The sequence below is a fragment of the Amblyomma mixtum genome, chromosome 8, assembly GCF_055824585.1.
Source record: "Amblyomma mixtum isolate Tamu chromosome 8, ASM5582458v1, whole genome shotgun sequence".
Lineage (NCBI taxonomy): Eukaryota > Metazoa > Arthropoda > Arachnida > Ixodida > Ixodidae > Amblyomma > Amblyomma mixtum.
In genome coordinates this window covers 65,727,555-65,745,954 of record NC_143019.1, presented here as the reverse complement: position 1 = coordinate 65,745,954, position 18,400 = coordinate 65,727,555, and the positions used below count along the sequence as shown (strand labels likewise).

At 48.7% G+C, this 18,400-nt stretch overlaps 1 protein-coding gene across 2 annotated transcripts in view; it reads left to right on the top strand.

Moving 5' to 3' along the window:
* The window catches only part of ProRS-m (prolyl-tRNA synthetase 2-like protein, mitochondrial), a 72,551-nt gene that overhangs the window by 13,267 nt on the left and 40,884 nt on the right, over positions 1-18,400 (top strand). The window contains exon 1 of one of the 2 annotated variants that reach the window (XM_089558354.1): positions 12,087-12,161. The exons of the other annotated variant lie outside the window; for it this stretch is intronic. The gene's annotated coding sequence lies outside the window, so the exon portion shown is untranslated. Of the gene's footprint in view, positions 1-12,086; positions 12,162-18,400 lie in introns of those variants that run through there. 2 annotated transcript variants of the gene reach the window in all.

Genomic DNA, 18,400 nt, shown 5'->3' with positions numbered 1-18,400 from the left:
GCTTAAACTTCAGCCCCTTCGTTTTAGTCCTGCACTCCGACCGGCCAAACCCCGTAATTGGAATCAGCTGTCACCTGGGTCCTCTCCGTGCGGCCCATGACGGCAGGCCCGAAAGTAATCACACTCAAGTTGCTCGAAACAGGTGTGCTGGCTGGTTCCAAACGAGACCCGCTGACGTCGATCTCAACAACATGCGTCAAGAATCGGCAACCATCCAGGCGGCCGGTCCTGCGCAGCATAAAACCCCCGCACCAAGGCGGACTGTTCAGAGACAGATGAACGAGGTGGTTCTGCGTGTCGATCCATGCGGCTTTTACACAGGCTAAAAAGTCCAATAGGCGTTAACAGATCGCACGGAATCCCGGAGTATTTCACGACATGCAAGAACCGTATACTGTGAGATCTCAATATCCTTTTTGATTGTCCGTTGCAGTGTGTCCCAGAAAAACACTGCATCACGGCACCACACAAAGCAGTGATCAATCGCCTCTGGTTGGCCGCACAGGGGGCAGTTCTCCGACCATGGCACAAAAGTCCCCTTGGCGCGAAGCCAGACTTTGCCGGGTAGAGTCGAAACGTCCGAGTTTAAAAAAGAATTTTTCAGCAGGTTGAATACGCATTCGCTGAATTCGCTTCAGTGCATTCAAATACATAAAACCAGGGTAAGGCTGCCGATGCATGGGCACAGGGAATAGAGATTCCATTAGTACTTTTTGTCATCTGCCTCGTTGACAGGTCAAATTAATATTGCAATGAGAAGCGAACAGTCAGGAAATGAAAGGTATCAGCAACCTCCTTCAGGGAACTCTCCCTACCGGCCCTAGCCAGTCGAAGCAAACAGATAAGGCAGGCGACAACTCAGTCGCCTTCTAAGCATCGCTAGCAGAAATTGGGGGCTTGCAGCTTTGAAGAAGAAAAACCATGAAACAAGCTGGTGAACTAACAAGTGAACAAGGTCAACCAGGTCCAAGTAGGTCCTCCAGACTCGAGAGAAAGAAACAAATTGTTTCGACGCATAGGCTCCCATTGAGAGCGCCAAACAAAGGTCGCGAATAGTCTGTGCAGCGCTTGTACCTTCTTCCTCGCACAGGGCATCACTTGCAATGCATAGACGAGCTTTGCGACAAAGAAGATGTTGCAGACTTGTGCCCGCGCAAAAATCCGCTATGCACCCTGGCCAATCCCCGCCGTGGGTATATGCCATTAAGCCTGAGAACATCATCATCATCGAATCGAGAGCTCCCGACCCATCCACGCCTGCGTTCGGCGCCTCACGGAGAGAATTTTTGACTCCCAATAAGACCCATTTTTACGCACCTGATGAAGGGGAATCGGAAGATACCATAGGGAATCAGAGTCCCAGGTAATGCCACCAAAACGATTAGGTTTCGTACCCCAGTAACCCAGCCAGAACCCTTTAGATTTTTCCAAATTTAGAGCCGCGCCAGAGACGTCACAGAACTGCGCTGCTGAACGCAAAGCTTCAAGCACACTATTTATATCTGAATAGAAAAGGGTACGTCATCAGCACAGACTAAAATTATAATTTTTGACTGATCAAGCGAATACCCTCGAATAGCTTGGAATCTGATGATACTAATGCACAGGGGTTCGAGATATAAATAAAATAACAGATATGATAATGGGCAACCCTGTCGGACAGACGATGTTAGTGAAATTGGTCTGTTAAGCTCATGATTTACGATCAACCTTGTATGGGACTGTTTGCAGCATAGCCTAATGCCCTTGAGCAATACATCCCCAATATTTACACATTCCAAGACTGCAAACAAAAACTCATGACGCACCTTATCAAAGACCTACGCAAGATCAATCTGAGTTAGAGCAACCTGACTGGCCTCATCTGTTACCGGCTTCAACACCGAACGTGCAATATTGTTGCGAGAAAGAATATATTTACAAATATTTACAGATCGAAAAAAACAGCTGCGAGCGGCACTGAGAACACAGCCCGAACTTCGTTGTCGTCTTCCACTCCTCCCACTCGTGCCATCGCTCATTGTCGTCGTCGTCCACCCGCTTCAGGACCCCCGGCTGCTGAAACGCCGTCTCGGTGTTAGGGCGGCGACGTATGAGCGTCGTGATAAGGTTTAAGGCGACAGACGTGGACGATGTCGGTGGTGGCGCCAGAGAACGATGGTGAGGTCGCAAGGGGACCAATTTCATAGTTCACGTCGGTGACACGGCGCACGACACGGTAAGGGCCACGGTAGTGAGAAAGAAGCTTCTCAGAGAGACCGACGCTGGGAGACGGCGTCCAGAGAAGGACGAGTGATCCTGGGGTATATTCGACTGCCTGGTGACGGCGGTCGTAGGCGGACTTCTGGGAAACTTGAGAGGCTTGGAGCCCACTGCGTGCTATTTGGCGCGCCAGCGTGGCCTGGGCGATGGCGTCCCGAGCGTAAGCAGTGGTGGGGACTGAAGACAAAAGGTAGAAAGGAGAGTAGCCTGTTCTGTCATGAAGGGAAGAGTTATATGCAAACGTCACATAAGGCAAGGCTGCGTCCCAATCTCGGTGGTCTGGCTATGCGTACATGGCTAACATGTCGGTGAGCGTGCGGATGAACCTTTCCGTAAGCCCATTGGTTTGTGGGTGATAAGCTGTCGCGAGCTGGTGCTGCGTGTCACACGAACGAAGAATGTCATGAACTACTCTGGATAGAAAATAACGACCGCGGTCGGTGATGTTAAATTGAATTCAGCGCAAAAAAACAGACAAGGGACAAAGAGAGACACACTGAGACAACACGAGCGCTGTTTTTCTACCAACTGTTTATTCATGCTGAAGTACAGGGGATATATAGGAAGGGAATGAAGAGCATGCGCGTAGCGAGGTACAGATAATGCACATCCGTCAAGCAAACGAGTTAATCAAAAAACGAATCTAAAAAAGCACATTCAGATGAGTATATGTGTACCGACGTGTCACTGACACAACGTTCGGACAGCTTTCTGATATAATAAGCTTCTAAAACGAGCCTTGCCTTATCATTACCGCTCTTGCCAAGAATCGTGGTCTTCTCTAATCCCGCCCTACATTTACACGAAGCAAGGTGCCGCACAAGATTCACATTCGTGTCGTTATTTTCTATGTTTTTGGCATGCTCCCGTAGCCGGTCATTAATACAGCGGCCAGTTTGGCCAACGTATGAAGCCCCACATGAGAGGGGGATGCAGTACACCACACCTATTGCACATTTGGCGTAGGCGAACCCATGTTTTTTGTTGCAGCCCCTGCCGGCACAACCAGTAATGCGAGGGCATAGCTTGGACAGCTTGTTTGGAGCTGAGAATACCAAGGGCACGTGGTGCCTGCCAGCCACTTTTTTGAGGTTGTGAGAGAGTTGGTGTACATAAGGGACCACCACCGGCTTAGAAGAAGGGGTTTCAAGTCTTTTCTGGGCGCCTTTATGCTTCTGCAGGAGGGTTTCGGCAACAGCTGAAATGACCGGGCCAGGGAAGCCTGCTACTGAAAGTCGCGAAACCTGATCGTTCAAACTCTCTAGCATTTTATGTGGGCAGGATTTTCGAAGCGCAGATTCCAGGCAAAGCGACGCAATAGCTCGCTTTACCACCTTGGAATGAGCGGAATCAAAGCTGAGCAACTCTTTGTTGGCTCGGGGGGAGTACATCCAGCAGGTATGGTCTCGGCAGAACGTGAGCTTAAGGTCTAAAAAACGCAAAGTCTGACTTTCAGGTAGTTCATGGGTAAAAACTAAACCTTTCCCCAGTTGATTAAAAGTAGATAAAACCAGTGAAACTATATGGTCAAGGGATGTAAAGTTCCCTGACCTTAAAATAATTAAAAAGTCATCAACATATCTAAAAACTTTAAAAACTGGCCCCCCTTGAAAAGTCCGTGCAAGAAGGCGGTCAATTGAAGATAAAAATATGTCACATAAAATGGGAGCTACACATGAGCCGATACAAATGCCCTTACGCTGCAGAAAAAACTCGTTGTCATGAGAGATAAAAGTTACCTGCAGGTAGTATTCTAGTAATTTTAAAAAATTGTCTACCGAGATACCAGCTGAGTTCTGAAAAGCCACAGCCCCCGAGCCTTCAATGCTTTCTCTGACCGAAGCTAACAGCTCAGCATGTGGAACAGAATAGAACAAGTCTTGGATGTCAATGGAAAAGGCTAAATCCATCCGATCGTTATTCTGCACAAAATCGGCAACTTCTTGTGACTTCTTGTGACTACAGCGCTCGTGTTGTCTCAGTGTGTCTCTCTTTGTCCCTTGTCTGTTTTTTTGCGCTGAATTCAATTTAACATGCTTCACCAACTAGCCCGGCAGCTTGCTCTCCTGAACTGCGGTCGGTGAGCAGTTGACGAGGGGCGCCATGGTGAAGTATGACGTCTTGTAGAAGAAAATCGGCGACATCGGTAGCGCAGCTGGACGGCAAAGCACGCGTGATGGCGTACCGAGTCGTATAATCAGTTGCGACAGCGATCCACTTGCTGCCGAAGAGGGACGTCGGAAAAGGGCCAAGAAGGTCGAGGCCAACACGGTGAAAAGGTTCCGGAGGTATGTCGATGGGTTGCAGAAGACCAGCAGGCAAAGTGGAGGGCCTTTTCTGACGTTGACACAGGTTGCAAGCGGCCACGTAACGCTTGACGGAACGATACAGACCAGGCCAAAAGAAGCGGTGCTACACCCGAGCGTATACGTGCGGGACACGCCAAGGTGACCGGCTGTCGGCAGATCGTGCAATTCTTCAAGGACAGAAGAGCGTAGACGTTGGGGTATCACGAGCAGGAGCGGAGGGTCATCGGAGCGTAGGTTGCGGTGATACAAAATGCCGTTCTGGAGCACATAAAGGTTCAGAGACGGAGATCGGTTTGCAGAACGGACGTCATCAAAGATAGGTCGTAAATATGAGTCGTGGCGCTGTTCGTTGGCAATATCGGCAAGATCAGAGATAGCTAAGAGGCAGGGCAGGGCCTCAGCGTCTTCTAGGTCAGGTGGCTCCACAGGGTATCGGGATAAACAGTCAGCGTGCTGGTGATGACGCCCTGGCTTGTGCACGACGGAGTATGAGTATTCTTGGAGGCGCAAAACCAAGCGACCAAGGCGACCGGTGGGATTTTTTAGTGAAGACAGCCAACAGAGAGCGTGGTGATCAATGACAACGGCGAATGAACGGCCGAACAGGTAGGGTCTGAATTTAGCTAGTGCCCAGACAAGGGCGAGACACTAGCGCTCAGTAATGGTGTAATTTTTCTCTGCGGCTGAAAGCAGGCGGCTGGCATAAGCGATGACTCGATCATGACCCTGCTGACGTTGGGCTAGCACGGCGCTGATTCCATATCCGGAGGCGTCGGTGCGAACCTCTGTGGGAGACGACGGGTCAAAATGTGCTAAGATGGGCGGAGTGGTCAGCAAATGAACGAGGGATGAAAATGAGTTCTCTAAAGATCGGTGAGGGGACGAGCGATGCCGGCGAAATCTTTGATAAAACGGCGAAAATACGAGCACAAGCCGACAAAGCTGCGCACATCTTTCGACGACCTTGGAAGAGGAAAGTCCTTCACAGCTTGAATTTTGACGGGATCTGGGTGTACACCAGAAGCGTCAACGAGGTGTCCGAGAATAGAGTTGGCGGCGACCGAACTTGCATTTCGATGAGTTCAGCTGAAGTCCGGCGTTACGAAACACTGTCAGAATATTGGAGAGGCGCTCGAGGTGCGTGGCAAAAGTAGGCGAGAAAACCACAACATCGTCTAGTTAACAGAGGCAGGTGGACCATTTAAAGCCGCGAAGTAGGGATGTCCACCATTCGTTCGAAGGTAGCCGGGGCGTTACAGAGGCCGAACGGCATGACTTTAAACTGGTATAAGCCATCAGGCGTCACGAAGGCGGTCTTCTCGCGGTCCTTTTCATCAACGGCAATTTGCCAGTACCCCGATCGAAGATCAATTGAAGAGAAATATTTGGCGCCGTGGAGGCAATCTAATGCATCATCGATCCTCGGGAGAGGATATACGTCTTTTTTTGTGATGCGGTTGAGGTGCCGATAATCAACGCAGAAGCGCCAGCTGCCGTCGTTCTTTTTCACCAGGACGACTGGTGAAGCCCAATGACTTGACGAGGGCTCGATGATGTCTTTTGCGAGCATCTTGTCCACGTCTTGATTTATGACGGTGCGTTCGGCGCTGGACACTCGGTACGGACGTCTGCGGAGAGGAGCGGAATCACCGGTGTTTCTGTGATGCGTCACCACAAAGGTACGAGCCAAAACACGGCTATCAAAGTCGAAGATGTCGCACAAAGATGTGAAGAAGCACCTAAAATCGCGAGCTTGCATCGGCGGTAGGTCAGAAGCGATCATATATCGGCGTAGTCGTCCGTTGGTTTCTCTGTTGATGGGGCCGCAGGCAACCGGCATTGATGAGTGGAAGGTAAGCAGCTGTCCACCACTGATATCACACATTCGGCAGCGGGGCACAGCGTGGCGAGTGAGATGCCTTGCGGGAGCGGTTGGATGGATGAACCAAAGTTTAGGACCGGAAGGTACGCTCGGTTGGCCGACATTGTAAATACAATGTGTGGAAGCGCAATGCTGCGCGTCAGGGCGACGTCAAGTTCCGAAGTGACTACGTAGTGACCATCAGGTACAGGGGAACAGATGAGAAAGAAATGTAAGTAGCGACTTGAGGCGGTAGACGGACAAAGTCGACAGCACAAAGACGGGGTATAACTGGGGACGGCGACTCAGCAGAAATAGGAAGGTCAAAGTGGCGCAGTTAATGTGGGCTGAATGCTCAGACAGGAAGTCGAGGCCAAGAATGACTTCATGAGGGCACTGGTCCAGAACAGAGAACAGAACGGATGTATGGCGGCCGGATATGGTCACACGGGCTGTGCATAGTCCAACAACAGGAGGCGTTCCGCCGTCTGCAACGCGGAGAACGGCTGTGGGCGCAGGGATCAGTACTTTTCGGAGGCGGCGTCGTAGGGTTGAACTCATGACGGATACGTGCGCGCCTGTATCGATCAGGGCTCTCACAGGCACTCCATCGACATGAATGGCGAGCAAATTATGGTGTGCGCGAAGGGCTAATCGAGGATTTTGGGACTGGGGCTGTACTGTAGCATCACCTCCAGACACTGCAGCGTCTTGTTTTCCGCTTGCGAGCGTCCGTAGGGGCCAGGAGAGGAGCGACGGCGTTGGGGCGAACGAGACTGTCGACGCAGGGGGGACGGCGAGCGGCTGTAGCGGGGAATCTGGCCGTCGACTGTAGCACTGTGCTGGGCTGAAGGGGGCGTGTAGTGGCTGGGCTGTTCGTCGTCGCGGTGGGAGGTTAGAGGACGGTATGTGCTGCGACGGGACCAATAATTTCGACAGTGGCGGGAGATGTGGCCAATGCGGTGGCAGAGGAAACAAATGGGCCTGTCGTCGGTTGTCCGCCAGTCGTTAGGGTTTCGCCGACGTGGAGTGAAGTACGAAGGTCGTCCAGGAGCAATCGCAGTGATTTCGGGTGGTGGTGAAGGCCGTACGGGGCTGACGGAGTGGAGACCAATGTTTGAAAGCTCTTTGCGGACAACGGCTTGTACCAGAGAGATGGTAGGCAAGCGGTTGTCGCCATCATGTAGAAGCAGGGGGGCAGGGGTCATAGCTTCGAGCTCGCGTCGGATGATGCGGGTCACATTTTCGGGAGGCGCTGGAGTTTCCCGGTGCCGCAGGTCTTCACATGAGGAAGTCGCAGCCGTGTTGGGGAGGCGTGTGTACGGCTGGCTAATACGCCGGCTTTTGGCTTCCTCGAAGCGTCGACATCCCTTAATAATTCCGTCGACTGTAGTGCAGCTCTTGTATACGAGCAAGTTGAAGGCATCGTTGGCGATTTCCCTTCAACACGTGGCCGACTTTGTCAGACTCGGGCACGTTGGCGTCAACTTTGTGGCAGAGGGCCAACACATCCTGAATGTACGACACATAGGACTCCGTAGAAGTTTGAGCTCGGGAGGCGAGGTCCTTCTTAGTGGCAAGTGTTCGGCCGAGCGGCCGACCAAACAATTCGCACAGTTTCTCTTTGCACACGTCCCAGCTGGTCAGATGGTCTTCGTGCGTCTCATACCAGACCCGGGCGGTGTCTTTTAGATAGAAGATGATCCCAGCGGTTGTAGGTACTCACACGTTCGTACATGTTGATCCAGTCGTCGACGTCAGTGTTGTCGGTACCAGAAAATGTCCCAGGGTCACGAGGGGGAGAAAGAACGAGTGATGTCATGGCCGGGGCTGAGGTTTGCTGGGAGGCGTCTTGGGTCATGATGAGTGAAGGCAACTGGCGGCCGCTGCGGAGCTCCGTCGTCGGTAGGCGTAGGGGAAATCCGCACCTCCACCAAATATGTTGCGAGAAAGAATATATTTACAAATATTTACAGATAGAAAAAAACAGCTGCGAGCGGCACCGAGAACACAGTCCGAACTTCGTTGTCGTCTTCCTCTCCTCCCACTCGTGCCATCGCTCATTGTCGTCTACCCGCTTGAATATGTATGAGATTGGATAATGCGGCCTCCCTTAGCGAAAAAGTGGATGTGCTAAAAATGCATTTCAAACTATTAATTTCATATTTTATTCGCATTTTTTGTCCCTATGCTTAAACTCAATACGAATGCTTTCTAAGTATACTAGGAAGAATGTTTTGAACGTTCTTAAATATACGCGAAAAGTACATTTTTTCCCGCTTAGCATATTTATAATGTATTAAAAATATACTAAAATATACATTAAATATATTAGAGTACATTCGAAATAGACTGTAAATATACATTTAATGCATTAAAAGTAGGGGTGTGCGAATATTCGAAATTTTCGAATATAATTCGAATATTATATTTTTACTATTCGTATTCGATTCGAAATCCAAGTATTCGTATTGTTTCGAATATTTGACCCGACGCGAATATTCGTACCCAGCCGAATATTCTATTGCGAGCACCGGCGTTCATATCGGTCCGCAAGTCCTATTGACAGAGACATAACAATATGGCAACGCCCAGAGCAAATATGAAATAAAGATTTAACTCTGCGAAAGGGTTACGACACAAGGGAGACACATTCACGACACTTGGAAGCGCGCTTCTAAGTGTCGAAGCTGCGCTTCAAAGTGTCGTGAATGTGTACCCCTTGTGTCCTAACCCTTTCGCGCAGTTAAATCTTTATTTCAGAAATGAACCAACTAGCCCGGCAAATCCTTTTGCCCAGAGCCAATTGAGAGGGCATTTTTGTGGCTGGAGAAGTTGCTTCAGCTAGAAGGGAACTAACTACTTCTGCCTGACCATGTGGAGCAGCCGGTTTTCCTTCACGTCAACCTTTTATGTTCCACTCCTCTAAGAATAATGTTCGAGACTGATACTTTTTGTGCAGCCACACACATCTTTTGTGTTTATTTCTTCACTCATAGTTGAACTGTGATGTTCTTGGATGTTCAAATAATGTTTTAGAGTGGTTAAATACGTCTGTCCTTGATTATTCGATATTCGGAACCAAGTATTCGTATTCGATTCGTATTCGAAAAATTTGATATTCGCACACCCCTAATTAAAAGCATATTAGCTTGAAGGAATGTCTAGTGGACGGCTTCACAGAATGAGACGGGTTAACTACTGAAGACACTGACACGCGCAGTCATCATCAATCAAGAGGTGTGTGATATAAGGTCACGTGCATAGAGTTTCTTACTATTACCTAGAGGGAAAGCTGGCATCCTGTCTATGGGAGTTTGCATGGAGACCCCTCGCGACCGCTTCAGCCACCATGGGCGCTCAAAGCATCATGGGGCGGTGATTGTTGCGGAATTTCAACTTTTGGCCAAAAAATAATGCAAAAATAAGCGCTATTCGATAATCAAGAATGTCCTAGCATTCAATATCCTGTCTGTAAATTGCAACAAACGAGCAGAAAAGCATTTAAGTGCAAAGTTCGTCCAAAATAAGGCATGGCTAGCTCTCCTATTGGCCCAGTGATGAACACTACAAAAACTAATATTTCGTAATTAACAAGCGCACCTCTAAAAGTAAATATGTTTTAAAAAAATTCTTGTTGCTTAAACACTATAAGAGGTTTTTAATGGAATTTCAGAAATGTGAAACCTTATTGGCATCGTGTGCTGCCGCGTTTTCACTACTATGGGTTTTGCACACTGCGTTCGCGCGAAAGTCGTCTGCGCACACACGAACAACGTTTTCGGAATGACACGTCTTAGTAGTGCCACTCCATGTTCCCGAAAAATTACGACTGTTCCGCAACAAGTAGCTCACCGCCCCATGATGCTTTGAGCGTCCATGGTGGCTGAAGTGCAGCGCCGCCAGCTTCCCTCTAGGTCAGGGGTTCTCAAACTTTTTTGCTTGGAGGAACCCCAAAAGCCTTCAATAAGTTCCAGGGAACCCCCCCCCCCCCCCCCCCTTTGCTTTCACTTACCAGCAATGTTGTCGAGTGCATTTTTGCAAAGAGAGAGTTGCAAAAGTTAAATGTTTATTGCACAGATTAATACAAATACTAATGTGATGGGTGGTACTGCTTCCCTTTTAAGAGCAAGTCAAAGCGTGGCTCAATAGCACTCAGAGCCAGTCTCATATCAGCTGCCGGGTCAGGGCCGGTGAGGGTTCTCGCGGAACACAAGAAGACAGCCCGCGGAACCCCTGTGTTCCGCGGAACCCAGTTTGAGAACCCCTGCTCTAGGTAATAGTAAGAAACTCTATGGTCACGTGACGAAGTGGGAACGGCAAATATACCGACACACAGCAGATCATGACGAATGTGCCGCAACCAACAAGAAATGCTGCGAGAAGCGCCGTTGTATTTGTAGGAATTGCACGGCCCTGCCTACTGGCTCGAGCCGAACCACCACCGCTGCCACGTGCAGATAGAGGAGTGTTAAAAGATCAGAAGAAAGAAAAAGAAGAGAAAAGGAGCGCATCGCAACAACAACCGCGTCCGCCGAAGCGGGCACTGGGTGAAAAAACGACTGATCTCCACTAGGGGAGCTGGATGCCGCATCGGGCGCCCGAAAGTAAAGTGAAGCCACCGGAAGTAAGCGGCCTTGTCCCGGAAGTCAGCCTTTGACAGTGCATGAAATCGGACCTCAGCACGGTTTTTCAGTTCCAGTTTTGTTCTCCCACATAGCAATGGGACGACACTAGCAGACGACAGGACGTCGCTACACGCTGCAAGTATGGAGCCTCGTCTACTCGGCTCGGTGTCGTCTCATTTGCCTAGCTTCGCCAACTCTGCGCTTTACTATGATGCTTGTTCCCACGCTCAAGCCCAAGTTATGCTATCAATGGGGGATAAATATAAGAAAGAATAGGTGGAAACATTCACCACGCATCTGACTTTGCAGCGACCATTTTACCGAATGATGTGTAGACCGAACCGGAGCGAAGGCTAGGTTACTATCTGGTGAGGTGACGAAGGTGTTCGTTTGGTTCGCATTAGCGCCTCCAAAAGGTATGGTACTGCTTTTTAGACGGAGCGTGTGATGTACTGTTTCGTATATTGTAGAAAGTTAAGCCTGAATTGGCTTTAATTCGTAGTGATTGGTGCAGTTGACTTCTAACAGCGCTTCTCACGCGCACTGCAGCATTCGTCTTTCTTGTCAGTCGTTCCTCTCGCGCTGTGCCTTTTCTTTGCTGCTCGAAAATTCACTTTTAAGATGTCCTAGCCTGATCGTCATTTCACTACTTCACTTCACTTTCACTTCACGATCGGAAGACACGAACCAAACAAGAATATAGTGTTTAATGCACGTGCCTGTTTTCTTCGGTGCCTCTGAAACTGCAGGGTTCTGCACACAATGCTCTCATTTCTCGCGTTCAGCTTGCTTGTTCCTTTCAGACATTACACGAGAACAACGCAAAAAACTGAGAACAAAAGGGCGAAAGACGCGACTTTTAGCATTGAAATACACAGCAGACAACCGACTTCCGGGACAAGCCGTCCAACTTCCGGTGGCTTCACTCGCGCTCGTCTCGGAAAGCCGGAATGCGGCATCCAGCCACGTAGTGGAAAAAACAGATAAGCGGCCGAAGCCGCGCTCACTGCACCGTCCAGGCATGGCTCAGGCAGTTAACCCGCGTCAAATGCTCAGCTTGCCTTATTTATACCCACCAAGAGCGACGCACCATCTTGCCCGGTGAGGCGTTTTTTTGCGCAAAAGCTGTGGGCGCCCAAATTATTGCAGAAATGCCGTATTGATCGCGTTGGAATCTGGGGGAGATTAGGAATCGAGTTGCTAGTTGAAACTTGCGTTAGGCGGAGGTCAGGAGTCGAACTGTCAACCATAAGATACACGGACGTCTTAGGGAGCCGGTCGACCTTGCCTGTCGGGGTCCTTTTCGCTGGCATATTCGGGCCCGAAACTACCCAAGGCGCCATTGTCGGTATAATGCTATCACGTTCTCCGCACGTAGTGTAAATAAGTTAGGAGGGTAGCTGTGTAGGCCAGTTGGTGAGACATGAAGGCGCTAGACACCGCAGCGGACACGGGACAAGAAAGAAGACGACACAGGGCGGTACTTGCAACTAAAATTTTATTTGAAACTTCATGGCTTTATAAAGACAGAGGCACGTGTGATCTTACAATCAGGTAAAAAAGATGAATGAAAAGCAACAGATAGCAAAACCTAACTGACAACAATGCACAGGAAAGATATGCGCGTCACAATGTACAGAAATCAGACTTTAAAACGTTATGCAAAGCTCATCATGCGAGTCACAATCTACATAAATCAGAAGTGTTAAAAACCGTCGACCGCATGTGGAAGCAGAAAAACCACAAGACAAAGGAAGAAAAAGAACGTTAAAAGGAAGCCACCCAACCTGTTACCTGTCAAGGAAACCCAGTTCTTTTTGGAGGATGGAAACCGAAGGCGAACTAACGCATTCATCCGGTTGCGAGCGCAAGATGGCAATGGCCTCCACAATCTCTCTCTCGAGCTGCCCCTTCCTTCTTCCAACAATCTGGGTCTGGCTGAACTGAGGGCAACAACCCCGACACTTGCGGCAATGAACAGGCAGATTCGAACCCCCCGCCTCCCCCAAGGAACGCGCATGTTCTCTCAAGCGATCATTTAAGCACCTACCGGTTTGTCCAATATAAACACGCCCACAACTGAGGGGGATCTTGTAGATTACCCCTGTTGCACATGCGACACGCTTATTTTCTTCCAAATGTTTCTTGCCGCAAGTTCCTCGAATCGAGTCCCCTTTTCCCACTAGATTGCATAATCTAGAGAGCTTACAGGGTGCCGAAAATACAATGTCGATGCCATATTTGCCTGAAATCTTTTTGAGATTATGTGAAACCCTGTGCAGGTAGGGAATGACTTCCACTTTTTTCTGGCCGGCAGGTTCTTGGGAAGCAACTTTTTTTCTTTTTACTGAGCTTATTGGCCACTGTTTCAGCAACCGCAGTTAACAGAAACCTCGGGTACCCTGCCTTTTCCAGCCGCTCTACTTGAAGGAAAAAACTGGACTTCAACATATGAGTGCATGATTTTAAAACTGCGGATCTAAAACAGGAGGAGGCAATACCCCGCTTTACCACCTTGGAGTGGGAGGAATCAAAAGGCAGCAATGCTTTCTTTGACCTAGGTTGGAAGGCCCAGCACACATGATCACTTCTGTTAAAAGATAACTTTAAATCCAGAAACTGAATGGATCCGTTTTGTGGAAGTTCTAGAGTGAATTTAAGAAATTGTGAACAGTTTGAGAATACACTTAAAATCATGCCAGCTACTTCTGTCAAAGAGTCATGAGAAGAAAGTTTCAAAATAATTAAAAAGTCGTCTACATATCTGGTGATCTTTGCTATGAAAGGTTGGGTTAGCTTGAGCTCGAGCACTCGACCTAGACGCGCAAGAAATATTTCACACAGCACTGGCGCGACACTGGAACCTATACAAATTCCTTTTTTCTGCACATACAATTTCTCGCCAAAGGAAACAAAAGTAGAATCAAGATAAAAAGCGAGCAGCTCCATAAAAGAATCAGGCGACACACCACAGGTATTCTGGAATCCAACCACGCCGGTAACGTCAATCAGTTCTCTTACTGCACTGAAAAGTTCATCGTGCGGAATCGAGTAAAACAACTCTTCCACGTCGACGGACAACGCACAGTTGGCACTTGGAACACCAGAATTCAATGCTGCAACCAAGGTGTCAGACCCAGCTATCTTGAAAGGATCATCAGGCTTTAGTTGTCCCAAATGTGTTTTAAGGAACTTGCTTACTTGGGCCTGCCAGCTTCCTCTTTCTGTAACTATAGCCCTGAATGGGCACAGATCTTTATGCGTCTTTGCCGTGAAGAAGATGCTCAGAACGTTCAAATCACATCCCAGCACCTGTTTTGATAGCTTCTGTAGGTTGAGTTTATCTAAAAGAGCCACTGCCCTGCTCTTAACTTTGGAAGGTTTTTGAGATACAGGCTTAAAGTTCTTACTCACGGCACTGATGGCTTTTTCTTGAAATAGGCTCTGCGGAAGTACGGTGAAGCCACCTTCCTTGTCAGCCTGGACAAGAGCGAGGTCATTCTCCCGGAAGTAGCAGGCAACTTCACGCAGAACTTTCGAGCTACCAGACTTCTTGGTGAAATTCTTTCGCAAGCTTTCGACGCTTTCTAAAAGGCAGGATGTCCTCTCCTCAGCCGGAGCCTTGTTGGCCACTCTGTGCACGGACGCTAGAAGGAAGGGCAAGGAAGGGCAAAGGGAAAGAAGTGGGCGTTGTTCCAGTTACCTTCCTCGGCAACGCGAAAGTTCCTGCAGAAGTGGAGGCCGTATTACAGCATGGCCCCGAGTACAGCTTGGAACCATCGGTGGACAAGTATGACCTTCTAGCGTCCGTGCACAGAGTGGCCAACAAGGCTCCGGCTGAGGAGAGGACATCCTGCCTTTTAGAAAGCGTCGAAAGCTTGCGAAAGAATTTCACCAAGAAGTCTGGTAGCTCGAAAGTTCTGCGTGAAGTTGCCTGCTACTTCCGGGAGAATGACCTCGCTCTTGTCCAGGCTGACAAGGAAGGTGGCTTCACCGTACTTCCGCAGAGCCTATTTCAAGAAAAAGCCATCAGTGCCGTGAGTAAGAACTTTAAGCCTGTATCTCAAAAACCTTCCAAAGTTAAGAGCAGGGCAGTGGCTCTTTTAGATAAACTCAACCTACAGAAGCTATCAAAACAGGTGCTGGGATGTGATTTGAACGTTCTGAGCATCTTCTTCACGGCAAAGACGCATAAAGATCTGTGCCCATTCAGGGCTATAGTTACAGAAAGAGGAAGCTGGCAGGCCCAAGTAAGCAAGTTCCTTAAAACACATTTGGGACAACTAAAGCCTGATGATCCTTTCAAGATAGCTGGGTCTGACACCTTGGTTGCAGCATTGAATTCTGGTGTTCCAAGTGCCAACTGTGCGTTGTCCGTCGACGTGGAAGAGTTGTTTTACTCGATTCCGCACGATGAACTTTTCAGTGCAGTAAGAGAACTGATTGACGTTACCGGCGTGGTTGGATTCCAGAATACCTGTGGTGTGTCGCCTGATTCTTTTATGGAGCTGCTCGCTTTTTATCTTGATTCTACTTTTGTTTCCTTTGGCGAGAAATTGTATGTGCAGAAAAAAGGAATTTGTATAGGTTCCAGTGTCGCGCCAGTGCTGTGTGAAATATTTCTTGCGCGTCTAGGTCGAGTGCTCGAGCTCAAGCTAACCCAACCTTTCATAGCAAAGATCATCAGATATGTAGACGACTTTTTAATTATTTTGAAACTTTCTTCTCATGACTCTTTGACAGAAGTAGCTGGCATGATTTTAAGTGTATTCTCAAACTGTTCACAATTTCTTAAATTCACTCTAGAACTTCCACAAAACGGATCCATTCAGTTTCTGGATTTAAAGTTATCTTTTAACAGAAGTGATCATGTGTGCTGGGCCTTCCAACCTAGGTCAAAGAAAGCATTGCTGCCTTTTGATTCCTCCCACTCCAAGGTGGTAAAGCGGGGTATTGCCTCCTCCTGTTTTAGATCCGCAGTTTTAAAATCATGCACTCATATGTTGAAGTCCAGTTTTTTCCTTCAAGTAGAGCGGCTGGAAAAGGCAGGGTACCCGAGGTTTCTGTTAACTGCGGTTGCTGAAACAGTGGCCAATAAGCTCAGTAAAAAGAAAAAAGTTGCTTCCCAAGAACCTGCCGGCCAGAAAAAAGTGGAAGTCATTCCCTACCTGCACAGGGTTTCACATAATCTCAAAAAGATTTCAGGCAAATATGGCATCGACATTGTATTTTCGGCACCCTGTAAGCTCTCTAGATTATGCAATCTAGTGGGAAAAGGGGACTCGATTCGAGGAACTTGCGGCAAGAAACATTTGGAAGAAAATAAGCGTGTCGCATGTGCAACAGGGGTAATCTACAAGATCCCCCTCAGTTGTGGGCGTGTTTATATTGGACAAACCGGTAGGTGCTTAAATGATCGCTTGAGAGAACATGCGCGTTCCTTGGGGGAGGCGGGGGGTTCGAATCTGCCTGTTCATTGCCGCAAGTGTCGGGGTTGTTGCCCTCAGTTCAGCCAGACCCAGATTGTTGGAAGAAGGAAGGGGCAGCTCGAGAGAGAGATTGTGGAGGCCATTGCCATCTTGCGCTCGCAACCGGATGAATGCGTTAGTTCGCCTTCGGTTTCCATCCTCCAAAAAGAACTGGGTTTCCTTGACAGGTAACAGGTTGGGTGGCTTCCTTTTAACGTTCTTTTTCTTCCTTTGTCTTGTGGTTTTTCTGCTTCCACATGCGGTCGACGGTTTTTAACACTTCTGATTTATGTAGATTGTGACTCGCATGATGAGCTTTGCATAACGTTTTAAAGTCTGATTTCTGTACATTGTGACGCGCATATCTTTCCTGTGCATTGTTGTCAGTTAGGTTTTGCTATCTGTTGCTTTTCATTCATCTTTTTTACCTGATTGTAAGATCACACGTGCCTCTGTCTTTATAAAGCCATGAAGTTTCAAATAAAATTTTAGTTGCAAGTACCGCCCTGTGTCGTCTTCTTTCTTGTCCCGTGTCCGCTGCGGTGTCTAGCGCCTTCGTGTAAATAAGTGATGATTACCTACCTGCTGGAAAGGGAGAGTTTTCACTGTTCCCTGAAACGTCCTTTCGAGCCTTAGATTGTTCCACGGTCGCTTGAAGTGTAAAGCAGATATGTTTACGCGGACTGCCCATTTGTTAGAATTGAAGGTTACTTTAGACGGATTGATTGCGTATTTACGAAAGTACACCTTACATACATTGTCAACACCAAAATGCGATTTCCCGAAACTCGATTTCGAGCATTAGATTGTTCAACGGCAGCTTGAAGAGCGTTGCAAATATGCTAATGCGGACTGCCAATTTGCTAGAATTAAATAATCTTTGGACGGATTAATTGCAAAACAATTAAACGGGCGGATTGGTGGTGCATATATTGAAAGGTAAACAGACAGCGCAAAGACGAAGACCGCAGTAGAACAAACACAGAACACAGGACGAGCGCCGTAAATACATTGACAACATCCCAACAAGCACAAGACCTCCCCATGTGCGCCTAGAAAGGATGGAATGTCCCAGTCCCAGTACGACGTTTCTCAAACGTTTCCAGACCATAGGGGCAAGACATAGAAACACAAGCAAAAAGGCAGTGCTCCCACTAAAGGTCTAGAAACGTTTTTTCTGCAGTTTTAAGGAGCAACAAAAGCGAGTTAATGGATTTTGGTCCCAGAAAGGTAACTGGGCATAACGTTTTGGGACCAATGATTTTCAACAAGAAACAAAAATCGACTGCTCGCCTTCTTTTCTCTCTCCCTCGCGCCACAAGCTGCGGCGAGAGGAGGTTTTGCTCTTGCACGCGTCGTTTTGAGAGATGAAACGGCAGTTTCATTCGAACAGCCGAAGGAAGCAGTTAGCCCCGCATCTCTCTCGGCGCATGCGTTTCTTGCACGTGGGCCGTCGGCTCCATGCTGTAGGCAGGTGGCGGCGGTCTCCATTTTCATCGCGCCGCCGTAAGCGGCGGTCACCAACTTTCCCGTCTTCTAGCGTTTCCCCTGCTGCCGTCCAACTGCAACATTGTGTGGTGGCCCCTCCAGGCATCTCCGGCTATCGGCGCCTGCGCCGCTGTCTAGCAGAAGTGCAGTAATGGCCTCCCGTCGCTCGCCCGGCTTCCTCGCTGGACGGAAGCCATTTTGCGCGCTGTTATTCGCGCTGCCTCAGCCGTTCGAGCACAAGCCCCAGCGCGCGGCAGTTCTTGCTCTTATCACTACGCCAACTGGGCTGTCGTGGACTTCGTAGCTACGAATTCACGGCAGTTTTCCCGCGCATCTCGGCGTGCCCATACCATTCCTTTTGGAACTGATGCAGCGGCGGCGCAT